Source organism: Phyllostomus discolor, chromosome 3 (genome assembly GCF_004126475.2).
Source record: "Phyllostomus discolor isolate MPI-MPIP mPhyDis1 chromosome 3, mPhyDis1.pri.v3, whole genome shotgun sequence".
Taxonomy (NCBI): domain Eukaryota; kingdom Metazoa; phylum Chordata; class Mammalia; order Chiroptera; family Phyllostomidae; genus Phyllostomus; species Phyllostomus discolor.
This window is the reverse complement of record NC_040905.2, coordinates 199111819-199129776: the sequence shown is the minus strand read 5'-3', so window position 1 is coordinate 199129776 and position 17958 is coordinate 199111819.

Genomic DNA, 17958 nt, shown 5'->3' with positions numbered 1-17958 from the left:
ATAAATTCATTTCCAGTGAACAGAGTTAATGGTACTTACTAAGCCATCCCTGCTGTTGTTTTGTTTTGTGTTTGTCTCTTTACACCTATACCACTTATTTGTTAAAGGGCTGTCCAGAGTGAGGAAGTATGGCCTATGAGAACGAGAACTGGGCAGAGGGCTCACACCATTGTCCTTAATAGCACCATATTCTCAAACTGAACTAGGTAGACTTCCTTAAAAGTCATCTAGAACTTCTAATACCCCCAGAAAGTCCTTGATTGCAACAGCAGGATCTTGGTGGAAGGACTTGAAGCCTACCCCTGAGTCTTCTCCAAATACTCATTAGCAATTCTGGGATGAGTTCATGGGAACTCACCACCGGTCATTAAATGATTCCTTCAGTGTTTCAGAGTTTGGAACTACCATCCTGCTCCATGGAAAATTTTAGATGAAATTAGGTTATGGTTGGGAATGTTGGCCAAATAGATGAAAGGGAAATAAGTGTACATAATAAATACTCAGCTTTGTGGCTTCTAGCAGTAGCCCATGTTTCATCTTCTATCACAAAGGAAAAGTATTAACTCCTTCAAAACCTCACTGAAGCTAGCTTCAGAGCCAGGGTTTAGGTTCGTATTCCATAACCGAATTAAAAATAAGGCCCAAGATAAGACACTTGAAAAATACCCTCCAAATAAGTTAAATATCACAAAATCTTAAATTGTACCTCCTACCTAAGCTCAATACATTGTTCTCAATGAGTACTTTATAGGAATTAGTAAGAGATTTTGGCATCAGTGAGACCAATTTTGGCTTTGATACTTGCATAGGTTATCCATCTGAAGCTGATTTCTCTAACCAATGAAATGGGAACAATGATTTTCATAACATTGTGATAAGGAATAATTGTGATATATTGGTGATATGTTGGTGAAAATTCTTACTACAATGCTAAGGATAGAGATAAACATTACTTTTCTTCTCCTTTTCCCGTGGCTCTTACTGTATTTCTAAAAATAAAGTCTTATGAGTTTGTGTTGTGAAAAATCCAAATATATACCAACCTATTTCCACATTAATTCATAAAAATGTAGAGACATACTCTATAAAATAGAAGGCTGTTATTCATGTACACCCATCCCTGGTTTCAGAGGCATTCTGTTGCTGTTGTTGCAGAAGTATAACATTGTACAGAGTACTTGATGCACATGAATTGGCTCAAACATGCCTATCAGGCTGACTGTCAAAAAAGGCATGCCAGGTAATGAGACAGAGTCTCCTGATCACAAGCTCTTAAGCTGCATAATTAGTGCTATGGAAAGATAGACTCATCCTTTCTACAAGTGTTGTTCTTTACATGTGCTGATGGTAGAGATAAAGTCAAAGTAGGGAGAAATCATAGTTACTGATTATCTCGCATGTGTTCTAAGTCTAATATATGTATGACATCACTAAATTCTGCTAATAACCAGATAAGGCAGGTATCCTTGTCATCATTATTACGTTGAATATTACCATTTTATGGAAAATGAAATATCGAGGTGCCAAGATCCCCCAGCTAGTGAATACCTGCTCCAGGACTCAGACACATCCCTGTCCTGCTCCAGTGCTCACACCCTCTCCCCCACTCGCTGCATGGGGCCAAAGGAAATGGTTTAAATACAAGTTCTCTAGATGGGCAGATGATGGACACATTGTTGTCATTTGGGAATTAAGAAAAAAAGTGTAGGAATGTGACATCTAAACTGGTCTGAAAAGAAAGAGGAAGCATAAAAACACACATTTTAAAATTTCCAAGCGTACTCCAAGGAGCCAATTCAGGTGAGATCACAGATCCTGAACTTCAACCAACAAAAATCTAGATTCATTGCCTGGATTTCATCCCAGGGACATTCCAAGCCTATCAAATAAAAATAATCACTTTTGAGGGAAACATCAATTTAGTAGTTTAGTAGCAAATTAATCTGTTAAAACATAAGGGGGAAAAGTACGGCATCTAAACAATTCATTTTTACTGGTCTGTGTTAGCCCTTGAAGTTTTCCATTTCCCCAGAAATTATTCTCTTCTTATTCAGATAAGTTGGCAGTAACAGTAAGTCTTTAGCCAACTAACAGGGACTGGCCAGACCCCATTAGGCTGAGCTTTCAATGAAACATCATGAAGGAAAGGAGAGGTCTGACAGTAAGTTGGTTACAGAAACAGGAAAACATTCACCACTGGGCAGGCAGTTCAGTCTTCAGGTCTGTCTTATGCCTGCCTAGTCAAAGGGTAACATAGTCAGTCAATGGGTAACATTGATAATGTTGAAGCATGTTGGCAGTCAGAGAGGCCCGGGCTAAGGAAGCATCCAAGTTAGTCTAAAAGAATGTTGACCTGCTCTCAGCTTGAGCTGCCAACCGGGACTCCTGAGCACCTGGCAATCCAGCATCAGCTTCCTGCCTTGGTTGCACAATAGTTCAATGTAGGACAACATAGTTTCTTATATTTCTAAATCCTTTTCTTGCTGTAAAAGTTTTTCCTAGTGTAAAAGTAAAGAAAAAATCAATGAGTATTAATAAGAATATCAAGAAAATGAAACTGAACATAAGAAATGGGAAATAGAAGATAAAAGTTGTCAACGCATGAGCAGACTTCTTTTCTGTATTGCAGTATAAGAAGAAATAGAGGAAAATGACAAATACATGAGACAAAACAAAACAGTGCATATGCCTTGGAATAGAATTATGATCTGTTAATTAAAGAGCTAAGATATAAGGCATGTGCTAACCAGGAGACAGTGTTGGATTGAACTCTCTTATGCCCTGGCATAAAGTTATCACGGAAGGCATTAGTCTGCAAGCCTTGCTGTAGACACAGTGCAGCAAAATGCCTAAGAGTATGCAATTTGGCATCAGATGGGACTGGATAAAAATCACCACTTAACACCTATGCACACTTAAGAATTTATTTAAACCCCATAAAAATTAAGTTTTCTTATCTCTGAATTGAATAGCACTATCTATTCTATATCATCTCTATATACATATAATATCATGTATAAAAAGTGGTTAGCACAATGTCCAGCACACCAATGTAGAAGCACTTCATTGTTATTGTAGAAGGTGGTTGAGATATTTCCTTGATTTATCTGCAGATTTCACTATTTGCTGCTGCTAAGGTGAATAATCTGAATGAAGAATACCTAGTTGTTTTCTGCTTAGGAATCCCACTTACTTCTGGGACTGGCACAGGAAATGAATATTAAAAAAAATAACAGTTTGTTTTAGCCCTGGCTGGCATAGCTCAGTGGATTGAGTGCAGGCTGCAAACCAAAGTGTCACATGTTCGATTCCCAGTCAGGGTACATGCCTGGGTTGCAGGACATGACCCCCAGCAACCACACATTGATGTTTCTCTCTCTCTCTCTTTCTCCCTCCCTTCCCTCTCTAAAAATAAATAAATAAAATCTTTTTTAAAATAACAGTTTGTTTTAAATCGCAAAAAAATGTGCATATAGGCAATATCATTAGAGTGTAGACCAAGATAGAATATGACTTCCAAGTTTTTGTATGTATGGGAGATATAATAGAAGGAACAGTGTAATAGAGAAGAGCTATATAGAATAAAATTAGAGTGTCAGAAAAGATAGTAACACTAGACACAAACCCCTTCCCCCCCAAAAAATACTTTAAATACAAAAAAATGTAGAGGCTGAAAAATCTTAATTTTAAAAAATCTTAAGTAAAATACTAGCATATTAAACCTAACACTGTTCTAAGACCAACAAACATCATGGTGTAGAAGAGTTTATCACAGAAAGGCAGGTATAATCCACTAAGAAAAAAACTCACCAAGCATGATTAGTCAATATATAAGCAAATTAAAAGAGAAAACCAACAGATGTCTTAATAGGTACATAAAACTTGCGATAAAACTCAACATTTATTCAAGATAAAACTCTTAGCAAAGTATAAACCACAGCAGACTTCCTTAATCTAGTAACAAGTAGCTATCCAAGTAGCTACTGCAAGTATACTTAATGATAAAGCAGTAGAACCTTTTCTATTAAAGTAAAAAAAAATAATAGTATAGTTCCCATAATAATCATTACTAGTCCACTGGATGTCCTAACTATGCAATAAGACAAGAAAAAGAAAGAAGGCATTAGAATTGGAAGTTGTCATTACATATTTAGAGGCTATAAGATTATCGACATAGTAAAGAAAGAAAACTATAAAGGAACTAATTAGGCAACAATGAGATCTCAGAAAGGTTGAGTAATATACAATAATGTAACATTAAGAATAGTCATAATAGCAAAAAGTTTGTAAAATGTTTATAAATTTTAAAATACCACATATGTGCAAAACCTTATGGAAAATATTATAAAATGTTCTTATGAAACAAACAAACAAAAGAAAAACAAAATATATAGTGAGCTGTGTCATTTCCATGTATAGAGATGTTAAAAATCACAAAGCCATTAATTTGATTCAAATCATTGACATAGTCAATGATATTTCAAATTAAATTCCAACAAGACTATTTTCCTACAATGCTATACATTTTTAAAAATTCTTTTTTCCCCAGTCTGGATATGGAAGCATAAAGATTAACCAAGTAACTCTGGGAGAAGAAAATTTCTAAAAAGGAGGCAGCACTTAACTACCTATTTATTAAGAATATGTATGTGTGTGGTACATGTGTACTAAACTATAGAAATTAAAATACAGTGAAATCAAAACAGGAAAGAAAGTCCAGTGGAATAGAATTTGAAGCCACTAAATAAGATCAAGTACATGTAAGAAACTGGCATATGGCAAGGTGGCATTATAAATCAGTAGAAGAAAAAAGAAAACTCAGTGAGTGACATGATTTTCCATTTAGAACTTACTTCATACGTGAAAATAATTAAATAAAATGTAAATAGAAAAAAATTAGTAGAAATTCTAGGATAGTTTTTTACCATGAGATAAGAACCAGATTTCCTGAAATCTCCTCAATCAGCAGTTTATAGGAAAGCACTAATAAAACTAACTACATCAAAATTAAACTGTTCTCTACAAAATACTCTATGAAACATACTGAAATGAAAAAAAAATGGCAGACTTGGGAAAGATATTTGTAATATTTAAAACCAACACAATTTAGAATCCTGAATAAGGAGAGAAATGACATGCCAGTTTAAACAAACCAACAATGTAACTTGGGGGCACAATGAGAGCAGACAACTCAGAAGAGCCGATGAACATATGAAAGGATAATTATCCTCACGAGTGATAAAGGAAATGCAAATTAAAACCAGAGGGAAACACCATTTCACATCAAACAGTTTGACAGGCATTAAGAAATCTGTCAACACCAACTGTTTGCAAAGACATGAGAAAACTGAACACTCCTACCCTGCTGGTGGGAGTGTAAATTAGCACAATCACTTTGCAGAGCAGTTTGGCTGTAGTAAAGAAACTTAAAATGTGCATACCCAATGACTTAGCAATTTTACTTTAGAGGAGGCTGGCTCAGCTGTACCAGGGTACCCAGGATATTTGTTGTCACATTGTGGTTTGCAATGGGGGAAAAAATGGAAATAAGCTTTATGTTTTCCACAGAGAAGAGGCAAATAAATATTCATCCTTTATTATGATAAAAAAATCAAAATGAATTAATTACACCAATGTACAAAGACATGAATGAATCTCAAAAATCAATACTGAGTAGGAAAAAAAAGGAGGGGAAAGCAAGTTGTCAAAAAGTATGCTGTACAAAATAATTATATAAAAACGTTTTAAAACAGCAACGACACCTACTATTTATGGATACATTTCACAATGAACCTAGAAAGTTAGCCTGCAAAATTTATGCTGGCGATTGTCTATAAGGAAGGGTGAAAATAGAGGAAAAAGGAGCTTCAACTCTACCTGTAATGTTCTATACCTTGTAAATAAATCAATTGTATGATGAATAAGTTTTAACAATTATAGTTGGAGAAGGCTTCTAAGAGAAGATACAACTCTGCCACCAAAATGTAAGTAACAGGAGGAAGAGATTTTGTTTGTTTGTTTGTTTTGCTTTCTGTTCTCAGATTATTGAAGGCACTTAATCACCAGTGGTTCTCCTCAAACTGTATTGAAACCCGGGGTGTTGTCAGGACAGAGGGAAATGCAGAGATGAATCAGATACCACCCAGGTTTTAAGAAAGTTCAAACTGCATCAGGGTAATAGATATTAGACATCATATGCATGCATCCACATGTGTGTGACATATATATATACACTACTTACTCACAACCATAGCACTAAGTTGCCACAAGCGATAAAGCTGAGGTTCTTCCAAGGCTAGAGGGATACTATCTTGCTCCTCCAATCAGGGACCACTTTGCATGTCTGGTCAACCCACTCAGCCAGCCCTGTCCAGGGCAAAGCAACACTTCGAGTCACTATACTTACCTGTCTTCTCGAGTCTACCCAAATGCTCTCCAGGGCTTCATTTAGTTCTTGACTTGGCAAACATTTACTAAATTTACCGGGCTCTTTACTGGGTATTTTAGATATACACACTCTCTCTTAATCCTCAAAATAGCCCTCTATGGTCAGTATTTTAACCTCATTTTACAGGTAAAAACACTACCACACACACAGTTTTAAAGTGCCTTTTCCAAAGTTGCACAGTTTGTAGTTGATGTATCTGGAATTCAAACCTAGGTCTGAATGACCCCAAAGCCAAGCTCTGGAAAGAGACCTGAGAATACAGTTGCTGAATCAGCTTCCTCCACAACCACTTCATTCAGAGCTTTATACCAGACCCCATGAAAAGAACCAAAGATATGTAAGATGCGGTTTCTGCTGCCGAGCAACGTGGGACTCAGCAGTGGGCTTACCTCATCAAAGATACAAGAACCCTCTGTGTACAAGAAGGTTGTAATTAAGCCATTCTGCAGTCTCCTCCAGGCTGAAAAAGCCTGCTGCCTTTCATCTTTGTACATAAGCCTTCTACTCCAAGCCTTTGCAGTTCCCACCAGATTCCCACATCCCTTCTGGGTTTGGAGGCCAAGAATTGATCACGGCCCTACAGCGAGGGAAAGAGCAGTTACTGTCTCACTGCAGCCAAAAGTTCTCAGTGTGGTATAAGGGAATCCCCTTCTGGGTCCAGCCTAGAGGTCTCAGGGCAATTAATGTTGTTTGAAAGTCGCAAGAAGTAACACCTAAAGCCTGCCTGTTGATGGCCAAGCCCCAATGATTGTTGCAGATGTGCTGGATTATTTTTCCTCATGTGTCCACATGCATGCCTGCTGAGCTCATCTGCAGCAGGAAGTGGGATCAGTGAAAACACTAAGAGAAAGGGTAGGGAACGTGTCCTCTGAGCATAACTGGAAGAATAAATAACACTCAACTTCTGGATGTGCTTTGTCTGCTAAAACTCTGAGTTTATGAAAGCGTTTTTTTTGTTTGTTTGTTTTGTTTTATTTTTTTTTGCATTGACCACTGTACTTGGGAAAAAAATAACCAACCCCTTCATCCCAATGTACCACAGTAGCAATTTATTATAGAATACCCTAGTATGACATTAACTATATGTTCTTTAAAAAAAAAAACGTAACAGAGAGTTGCGTCAGTGCCAGCTGTGAGATGCAATCATCTTGTCGTCTTCTGCCTGCCTGAACCGGGTGTTGGGATAGTGAAGCGGGGGCTGTTGGGGTGGGTAGTGAGACACACTGTGGTTACTGGCAGATAGTGGTAGGGACTGTGGAGGCCACCGTGGGTGTCTAATGCCAGCTTACATCTGCAGAGTCAGCAGAGAGGAGAGAGGACTAGAGGAAAAGTGCATTCAGAGAGCTTCTGAGCTATCAGAATATTTAGGCATCTCCTGATTCACAGGTTTCCAAACCTATTAAATAGCAGTGTTGAATGAAAAACTTTTAAAAATACGGATTCCTGGAGTGCACACCAGCACTACTGAACCCTCAGAGTCTATAATTGTGAGTGAGCCTGCAGACACGTGTTTGGGAACCAGACTTGAGACTGAAACCTTCATGATAGAACTGGAGAAACTAAAGCTAAAGAGGGAGCATGATTTGACCACAGACAATGGCAAAGTGTGTCAGAAGTCAGAGCACCCAGGTCCCAGCCCAGAACTCCCAGAAGCCTCTCTCATTCCCTGTATACTCATCATTTCCACCCTTGAACTGTTCCAGTCTCAAGGGATTGTCCCACCAACTACCCATAGTTCAAATCAAATCCTTGGGAGTTGTCTCTTTTTCTACCTTTTACAGAGAACGCATGTCTTCTCACTAATCTTTAACACTGGCAAAGTTGGATGCCCTTCCCCTTCCTCACTGCACTTCCCCAGTTCAGCTGCTGGAGGAACTTCCCCAGTTCCCTAGGAAGCTACTGCAATAGCTTTGTACGTAAGTGGTGTCTTGGCCTCTGGTCTGGCCACGCTGTCCACTCTCCACACTGAAGCCAAAGGGATCTTTGTCAAGCATTAAAACATGAATCTGATCTTGTCACTCGCTGCTTGTTATCTTTCAATATCTTCCAAAACACAAAGACTTTGACCAACCTTTCATAACTGACCACACTTTTTCATTATTCCCCATTTGTTGCTTTTCATCTCAATGAACACAAAACTTCTATTCCCTTACATGTACCATTCAGTTGCATGCCTTCACTCATGAATTTCCTCTTGGGATTCTTTCTCCTCTCTCTCGGTCTCTCTCTCTCTCTGTCTCTCTCTCTCTCTCTGTCTCTCTCTTGCGTGCGCGCACACACACACACACACACACATTTTTATTTTATAAGGCTTAAATTCTGTACCCCTTATAAGAAGTCTCCCCGAATCCCAGCCATCTGTATCAGGAACTTTTTCTCTTTGCCTTCGTAACACCCTATGATTCCTTCTCCCCATTAATTCCTTTATTAGATTATATTCATACTGTTTTGTGTAAACTTACTCCTTTGTCTCTGTGATGTGAGGTTTGTTAGTACTATTATCTGGTTCATTTCTGTATTTCAAGAATAAAGCACAAGAGTTGGCATTACAAATATTTCAAGTGTTTGTTGGGCCAAATCAGCATCTCCTGGAATAAGCTGATGGGCCTAATTCCTAATTACACTGCAAGCAGGTGTTTCCTTCTTTTGGGACCTAGTAGTATTCCGTCATATGAAGGTGCCAACACTGTTTTATCCGCTCATCTACTGACGAGCACATAGGTTGCTTCCAGCTCTCAGCTACTGTAAATAATGCTGCAATGAACACAGGGGTGTGTATATTCTTTTGATTCGGAGTTTCGTGTTTCTTCAGATATATTTCCAGAAATGGAATTGCTGGGACATAAGGCAGTTCCATGTTTAGTTTTTTAAAGACTTTCTACACATTCCTCACAGCTATTTGTCACTTTCTTGCTTTGTGATCTTTGGTGACAAAAGGAAATTAACATTTTAACAAAACGTTTTCATGCACAAAATCATGGTATACATATTTTCCTTAGATCTTTTAAAAATAAACATGCTGAATATTGAGGACCATGGGAGGAAGTCATTGCTTTCATGCATGGATGGCAAGGATTAAATACACCTCTCTGGAGGGTGACCTGGTAACTCATAAAAAAATCTAAAAAAGTATGTACACTTTGACTTAGCCATTCTACTTTTGGGACTTCCCTGAGTTAACGATCATCAATCAAACCTTGGTCCACCAGCCAAATCCAGCCCGTTAACTAATTTTGTAAAGGTTGCTTTTGAATCACAATGACACCCATTCTGTTACATAGTACCTATGGCTGCTCGTATGTTACAAGGGTAGAGTTGAGTCTTTGCAACAGAAACCATGTAGCCCACAAAACCCAAAATGTTTATTATCTAGACCTTTATGGACAAACTTTGTTCACCCCCCACTATAGAATTATGAAACTATCACTGAACCACTGATAATTTGGGTCTCTTGCATGGGCCATCCATGTTCTTCTTCAAAGAAGAAGGCTTCCATGACCTTGGCCCCAAGCCGGTAACCTTGACACGCTTAAGTTTTCAGGCCCAGAGATCTCCAAGCTCAGACTGTTCAGCTCCTTCTGGGGCTGAAGGTCAAGGCCTCCTCGAGGTGCTGTGTCGGAAGTAGCAGTTCAGACATCTGCTTGCCAGTACTGCAGCCTTCATTTCGTCCTAGGGCTCCTTACAGGGATCTTGTTTGTTTCTCCTTTTTAAATACTCAGAAATAGTTCTCAATTTGTTTCCTTTCCTGAACTCTTCGAGAGACTCCAAATCACTATAACAGACACAATTAAGGTTTGTGAAGCTCATTTCCCCTAACACAGCACACCAGTTGCCTCTGGTGGTAGACCTCTTTTTCCATTTGAGGAGAGGGAGCCGTGTCACCTCAAAAGTACGTCATTCTTCCAAGAAGGACCTTGGTAACTTTGGGATCTTTTTCCACTAAAAAAAAAAAAGAAAGAAAAAAGTTAAATATTTAACATGGCACGCTGCTATATAGGTACTTATTTGATAACTGAAAAAGCTAATAAGGCTATTTTAAAAATAACAACAAAAAATAGGAAGTTTAGTTCACAGGCAGATTTGAGGATTCATCGAGATTATGCAAACAACTAACTGTTATAAACTCTAATGTGCTTCAGAGATATAAGATGGAATTGTTATTAACAAAAATTAATATTCCAAGGCAAGTGAGGATTATTCCTCATATTGCAGAAGTTATCTTTAAAACCTGCAATAGTTTCATTTAGAGAATTAAGTTTACCCAAAAGCAAATTACAGTAAAACAAGAAACCATACACACAAATGTTTATGTATGCATTATTTTCTCCCCCAAAATGTCATGAATCTTTAATGAACCGCTAAAACCAGTAAGAAGAGAGCCGTTCTTCTGAACACAGCCCTACCCATGAGGGGTTCCCACGTTTGCTGAACTAGCCCACAGGACGTCTCAGAAAGACCCATGAGCTCTGCAGAATTAACAAAAAGAGAGAACTGCCAGCTCTATAAATTATGGAAAGTTGACATTGGAAGAAAACTTAGAAAACATTTTTCATTCATTCCTCATTTTCCATATCAGGAACTGTTTGCAAAAGAAAAGTATTTTGCCCACAGTCACAGAGAGCCCATTGGTGAACGGACCTAGGTTCAAATTTAGATCATCTGCCTCCAAAACCAAACTCTTCTCTAACCTCTTTCCTTCCCCACCCCCCCCCCCCAAAAAAAACACAGAAACATTCCTGAGATGTGAAGTGAGATCCACCTGAAGAAGGCACTGAAGATTACTAAGGGAAGGGGGACTACCTGACCCTCCTGAGAGCATTTAAGAAAGCAGGTCACCCTACACTGAGCAGGAGGCATCCGGCGCTCCCAGAGCTGCCAGGCCCTCACACCATTCATCACCGGCTCCTGAGCCACTTTCCAGACCTGCACTGGGTCCCACTTCCTGACAGGTTGTATATCGTTTCCGTCTTCCAGCTCAGGGTTCATTTTTCTCCCATTTATGGTCCTGCCTTACCCTCTGGCTGAACACTAGCCGTGCTTCTGCTTTGCCTGATCCAAACCAGGCTGTAAGCATCAGCACACATGAGTGTGGTGCCTATGGGTGCCCAGCCACAAATTTTCCCTCCATGTGGGACTCTGGAAGATTGATGGTGAGCCTTTCCCATAAGACCGAAGTCCTACACTGTAGGAGGCAGATGCTCACATTCTTCTTGCCTCCCCCCTCTGTAAGCACCCATTTCCTGAATTTTGCCCTCACAACTGTAGGAGCAGCACCCGGCATCAGCAACAGATGATTCACCTGCACACAGGTAAATTTGGGTACCTCTTATTCTGCTAGCAGGATGTGCCCTTATACTCATAATTAATATCACTTGGCAGTCACAAATGATCTTGCAGCCTTGAAAATGTCTCACAAGCACATATTAATTGATCAGACTTGCCAGCTCCAAATATTTCCACTCTACCTCCCAAGCCTCTGGGTATTTACCCGAGTTACACCCGTTCTCCATACAGAACTTCCATCATTGACTCTGTGTTGGGAAACCGAGCTCAGGGAAGTCCCAGCGTATCCATGTTGCCATCTGGACCCCAGGAGATTTCCTAGACCACGTGACTCCCTCTAGCAGAGTGTCAGAGGAGTCCTATCTCAGGACTTTCAGAGAAGCAGAGATGATATACACAGAATTTTAAATTTAGAAATATGGAGATTTAAAATCCAGAATGCCCCCTGAAAAAAACACCCAACCTTTGAACCCCAGGTATTTCACAAGGCAATACCTGCATGAGTTGTTATCAGGATGAAAGGCGAAAAATCAGATGGTTTCAGGGTGATACCTGGCACACAAGAGGTGTTATTGATTGGTTGATATTTCATATGGTATAACTCACAAAACCCTGTGACTTAGGTCTAATTGCTACCATCAGTTTAAAGATGGAGAAACGGAAGCATAGAGAGATTGGGTAACATCTACCAAACCACAGGGAGAGTAGGTCTGAGGCTTGGGCTTGGACAGCCTGGCTCACACCCTGACCCCTGATGCCCACACTGGCCCCTCCTTGATAGTGGTTCTCCATGGACAGCAGTTTCAGTGCTGCAGTCATACCGAGGAGGGTAGCCCAGCTCCTCTGAGTTAGACATTCAGGGAAGGACACATCTCTACTGTCTGCTTCTCTATATCTAACCCCTGGGTGGTCAATTAAATTTGGTCGAACAAATCTTATATGAGCTTTACACTTTCTGGGAATAATAATAATACCTTCTCAGAAGGAGTACTGATTGCAGTTCTTCTTCTTCTTCTTTTTCTCCTCCCCCTCCCCCTTCCCCTCCCCCTCCCCGTTCTTCTTCTTCTCCTTCTTCTTCTTCTTCTTCTTCTCCTTCTTCTCCTTCTTCTCCTTCTTCTCCTTCTTCTCCTTCTTCTCCTTCTTCTCCTTCTTCTCCTCCTCCTCCTCCTTCTTCTCTTTCTTCTTCCTCTTCTTCCTCTTCTTCATATTTCGCTTCTTCCTCTTCTTCCTCTTCTTCCTCTTCTTCCTCTCCTTCCTCTCCTTCTTCTCCTTCTTCTTCTTTAGCTTTGGGCCCCTTGTGGAATGAAAACATTTCTGGAAATAAGGAATCTGCATTGAATTCCTGCTCCATCCTCTTCTTCTCCTATCTCCTCTGTGGAGACTGTTTTCCCACCTGTAAAAATAGCATCACGGCCTCTTAACTCAAGGGAGTGCTGGAAAGGCAAAAGATGACGTTAAGTTCTCTGTTAATTCACAAGTCCTCACAGTCTTTTACGGTGCTGTTGGTGACAGCCTCTAACAGAGTGATTTGCTGAGACAAAGGTCCATTTGGAAAGAAATAGGCACAGGCATTCCATCAACTCTCAGCACCACAAGATTCTGAATTCACTTCTGCTCCTGAAAAGTGGCACCTCTGTCTCTTTCTTCTCTTTAGCAGAAACATCAGCATCTTTCACTTGTTCCGTTAACCTGTTTGGCTGTACGTACTATTGCCAGATCCTGTGTGAGGCTGCAAAAACATGGGGATGAATAAAACACAAACCCTGTGAGGAAAGCCCCTGCCTTGTGATAAATACAACGATGACAGCTTCGCTGCTTAGGGAATTGGGTGGTTAACTGTTAGGGGAGTCAGGAAAACTTTCAAGGAGAAGGCAAACTTCTGGACTGGACTTTAATGTTTGCATGGGTTGGACAAGGGTTTGGGGTGGTGGTGAATGTCCAGGGCTGGGAAGGGCCTTCCCGGCAGGAGGAACAGAGTATGGGAAGGTATGAGACATGAAGCATCATGATGTGATGGGACAGCTGCTAGTACTCCTGTTTATCAGACTTACTTATCCCCCGGAGGGACAATGCTGGGTGGACAGAGCTAGATTGGGAAGGGCCTTGGGTGCCAAAACTCAGGAGGCTGGAATCACACTTTCTTCTGTGCTCAGGATGTGCAGAAACGTGACCCTGCCTGGGTCGTGTCCCTCTGGATCCTAGGAGTCGCTGGCCCGCTTATACCTGGTTCTCTAACAAGTCACTTCTCTCCTTCACCAAGGTACCCTGCCTGGGCCCTGAGTCCGTTCTGCCTGTCCCCTCCAGCGCTCTCACCGCCACCCACAAGGCACCTGAAGTGCTTACAGCAGCAGAAAGTGGGGGCAGCTCCCCAGAGCAGTGGAAAAATAAGCTGCTGAAAGGTTTATTTCCCTGCTCAGAATATTTTTACAAAGCAAACCCACAAGGCTTGTCACCACACACTCAACTATTTTTAAGCTTCCTGACCAGATCTTCAGGATAGGCCTTTGGGGACGGTGAGTGGCGGCAGGGAGGTGGGAGTTGCTCTTGGCTTCGGGTACGCTGGGTCTTCTGGGAGTCCTGAGATTTGGTTTGGCCGAAGAACATTTCTGGGGGAGGGCGTAGGGGTGAAGTGGAAGCAATTAGCCCCCTTGTCCGCATGGCTCATTCATCTCCTGTGACCAACAGAAACTCCAACCCCTTGCCTTCCTCAGGCACAAGGGCCGCCAAGGGAAATGAAGCAGGGTTTTCACCTCCCTCAAAGCCGCTGCGTCATGGACTCAGGCCAGAGACAAGGGGCCCTTCACTGGTTTTGTAGCATGTGCTAGGCCTGGGTCATGACTCAGCCGAAGAGATTCCTCTATCTTCTCCCACACTGACCAGAGCCTCAGCCAGCTGGGGCTGGTGGGCGGAGGGCTGAAAAGCCAGAAAGGGCAAAGCTGTGTGGGTGACCGGGCATTCTCAGAGTTTCCAACAATGATGGTGCTGAACCCCTGCAGTCCCACGGCCAGTCCAAACACAAAGTCAAGTGAAAGCGGTCCAGGGTTTTCTGGGAACGAAGGTTGACTCTGTCACGTTTTCTCCAAATAATGGTGAAGCGTGGAGATTTATAGAAGAAAGGAAGTAACATAACAGCACATTCATCATGAAAGCAGAGCTCCCCAGATTGAACTGGTACAATAATTTTTTTAAAGAAAAAAAAACTAATACCTGATTGAACTTTTTTTCATGGGTCAGTCATTAATAGTAGCATATGGGGCATGTTCTAGCAGGGTTTATAAAACATGTATCACATTCGTTCCTCCACATGACCCAGTGGGGTAAAGCAGGGACATCTTCTTCACGCTACAAATAAGACAAGTTATGTGGACATCTAAATGCTGCAGAGTAAATACCAAGATGCAGATATTTTGAATCCTAGGCAAGATTTTATAAATACACAGGGTCTAGCACAAATAGCATCCCTTTTTTATTACAAAATCATAAGCATGTAATGCTGTAACATAACAATATGACACTCAAGCATACCATATGACATTTTCGGTGAAATGTTCACATTAAAACTATAAATTATGACACCGATATTATTACCCTACCTCAAGCAGGACTTATTTCTGCCGGATCCTGTGTATGGTACAAAGCATACTGAAAATTTTTGAAGAGTATTTAATTACTAGAAATGCAATGCCTAAGATTTCTCTGAAGTGCAGAGAGGTGAAATGAATGGCCAAATGAAACAAAATCTGTAAGTGACAAAGCCAAGATTTCAAACAAAGTCTGGCACCAACCGTGTGGTTTTTCCTCCTATTTATAGTCTTCGCCCTACTCCCCCTTTATTTAAACATTCTAATTTAATGTTGTGTTTCCCATCTGACACAGTTTCGAGGATTGCAAGAATGCAGGGTGCTCACCTGCTTGCTCTGGGTGGATTTCTTTTCAGCTCTTGTTTTTTATTCCTGTTCCCAATGTTTCCTCAATGGCTCTGGCCACCCTGTCATGCCGCTGTAGCTTACTCTGGTCTTTTCCCTTCCACACCCTGAGCTCCTCTCGATCAAACCTGTTGTGTGCACAGAGATCCACAACAATAGAAGTACATGATCACACAGGAAGCAACTTAAATCAGGGATCAGGTATCATTCATCTGAAAGGTCATAAGCCGTTGCTCTCCTTAGGGGCTATTTCTCTGCATAACCCATGTCCACCACAGTACTGTGGGACCCCCCATAATCCTTGGTTTCAGGGTCCCCACTAACTGTATTTAGTCATCTCAGCTAGACAGTGAAAATCACCTTACTCTACTAAGCACATCACAATAGCTTGCTTTGTCAACACCACCCCTCCCTCTAACCTTCCACCCTTAATCAGAAAGGGAAAATATCAATCTGTGGCTCCTTCTTAAGAACAAGAAAATCTTTTCAAAAGTCCTCAGAGGGCTTTACAATCTGACCCCATGCCCACCCCTAAACCACTGGAAAAGAGAGTGGGCAAAAAGAAACCAGTGAGATTTTTTAAAATTTAATTTATTAAGGTGACATTCGTTCACAAAACCATACAGGTTTTAACTGTATATACAACTCAATGAAACATCATCTGTACACTAGGGTTTTCTCTTAGAGCAAGAGATGGGATAGTCCTCTCTGAGCCTCAGGGGCAGGGGTGGCACCTGAAAAAGATCGGCGCTACAGGCACGAGAAAATGAGGACAACGAATTTAGTGCGCCTGCATTTGACAGGAGCTGCTGTGACAATCCACACACCTTAGCTGCTTCTTTTCACAAAACTTTCTTTCCGACTTACTCGGAGTCTTGTGTAGGCCTGGCGGCTCCTCCTACATGGCTCACGCCCAGTGATGCAGGTATCTGGACACATGTCATCCTGTGTTGCCATTAATTCAAGGCCTCCTCTTCCGGCTGCAGGGGTGAGGATTGAGAGAAGACACATTTTTGACTTCACCATCTCTCCTGGAACTGACCACATTACTTTCACACACATCCTACTGGTCAGAAATAGCCACATGGCCAACCAAGTGCAACGGAGGCTGAGAAATGTCAAAGAGAACATGGGTGCCAGGTTATGGCATGGCGGGCAATTCACAGAACCATGAGTCTGTCTCCTTCAACAAGCAAATTGTCTAATGCAAGTCTTCACTCTTGAAGAAAATAAAAATGATCCGAAGTTCTGATGTTACAATCTCTTCCTCAATCAGCCACTGTCCATTCCAATTGTTCATGTCAGGTTCAATGTAGAACACCTGTCCATCCTTCCCGGCCAGACCCCTTGCCCCCAGCATTTACTTAAAATGTAAATAATAGTGTAGTGTGTAGAGACTTTTTTCCATTGCCCAAAGAAAACACCAAGGATTAAAGCTTGTTTGTTTTCTTATCTACTTTTATTTGCCTTAACATCTCTATATAAGTTGTACTTTAACAGCTTCCTTTTTTTCTTTAAAAAAAAAACCCTCACCTGAGGATATATTTATTGATTTTGGAGAGAGAGAGATACAGAGAGAGAGAGAGACATTGATGTGAGAGAGAAAAACATCGATCAGTCGACTCCTGTACACACCCTGACTGGGGATAGAACCTGCAAACTAGCAATGTGCCCTGACCTGGAATCAAACCCTCAACTTTTTGATATATAGAATTATTCTCTAATCAACTGAGCCACCATGCCAGGGCTATACTCCCACAGATCTTAAACTCAGCATGTAGTTTTCCTAAGTTAAAAGAAAATATAATTCTCCATCTGTCTTTTTTCAAATAAAACTCTTCTTCCTCATCATTTTCTCTCTGTTTTGGCAGACCAACAAGCATTATGTCACAGCCTTGTGGTCTGCATCTCCTGGACTCGGGCTTGCTGGAGATGGAGCTAAGAATGAGGAAATTTGGATGACTTCCAGTTGAATTCTATGGTTTCCTCTCTGTGATAGCCTTTCGCCTCCAGAAAAATTCTAGAAAAATCTTGTGTGGGCCGTGGCTGACAGGAAATTAAAAGTTCCAGTTCTGTCCCCAGCAGAGAGCAGGGCATGTTCCTTAGCCCTAGTTTGTTAGTGGAGAGGACGAGGTCTCTTTGCTTGGGTCAAAGGCTCCTGAGACATTATGAAGCTCTGAGTGCACACGGAAGCCCCGGGACCATAAATTAAAAATAAGAAATGATAGGAAACAGCCTCTAATTCAAAGGAGTTTTTCTCCAGTGGATTCTGAATTTTCCAAAATGACATTTTTCATACTT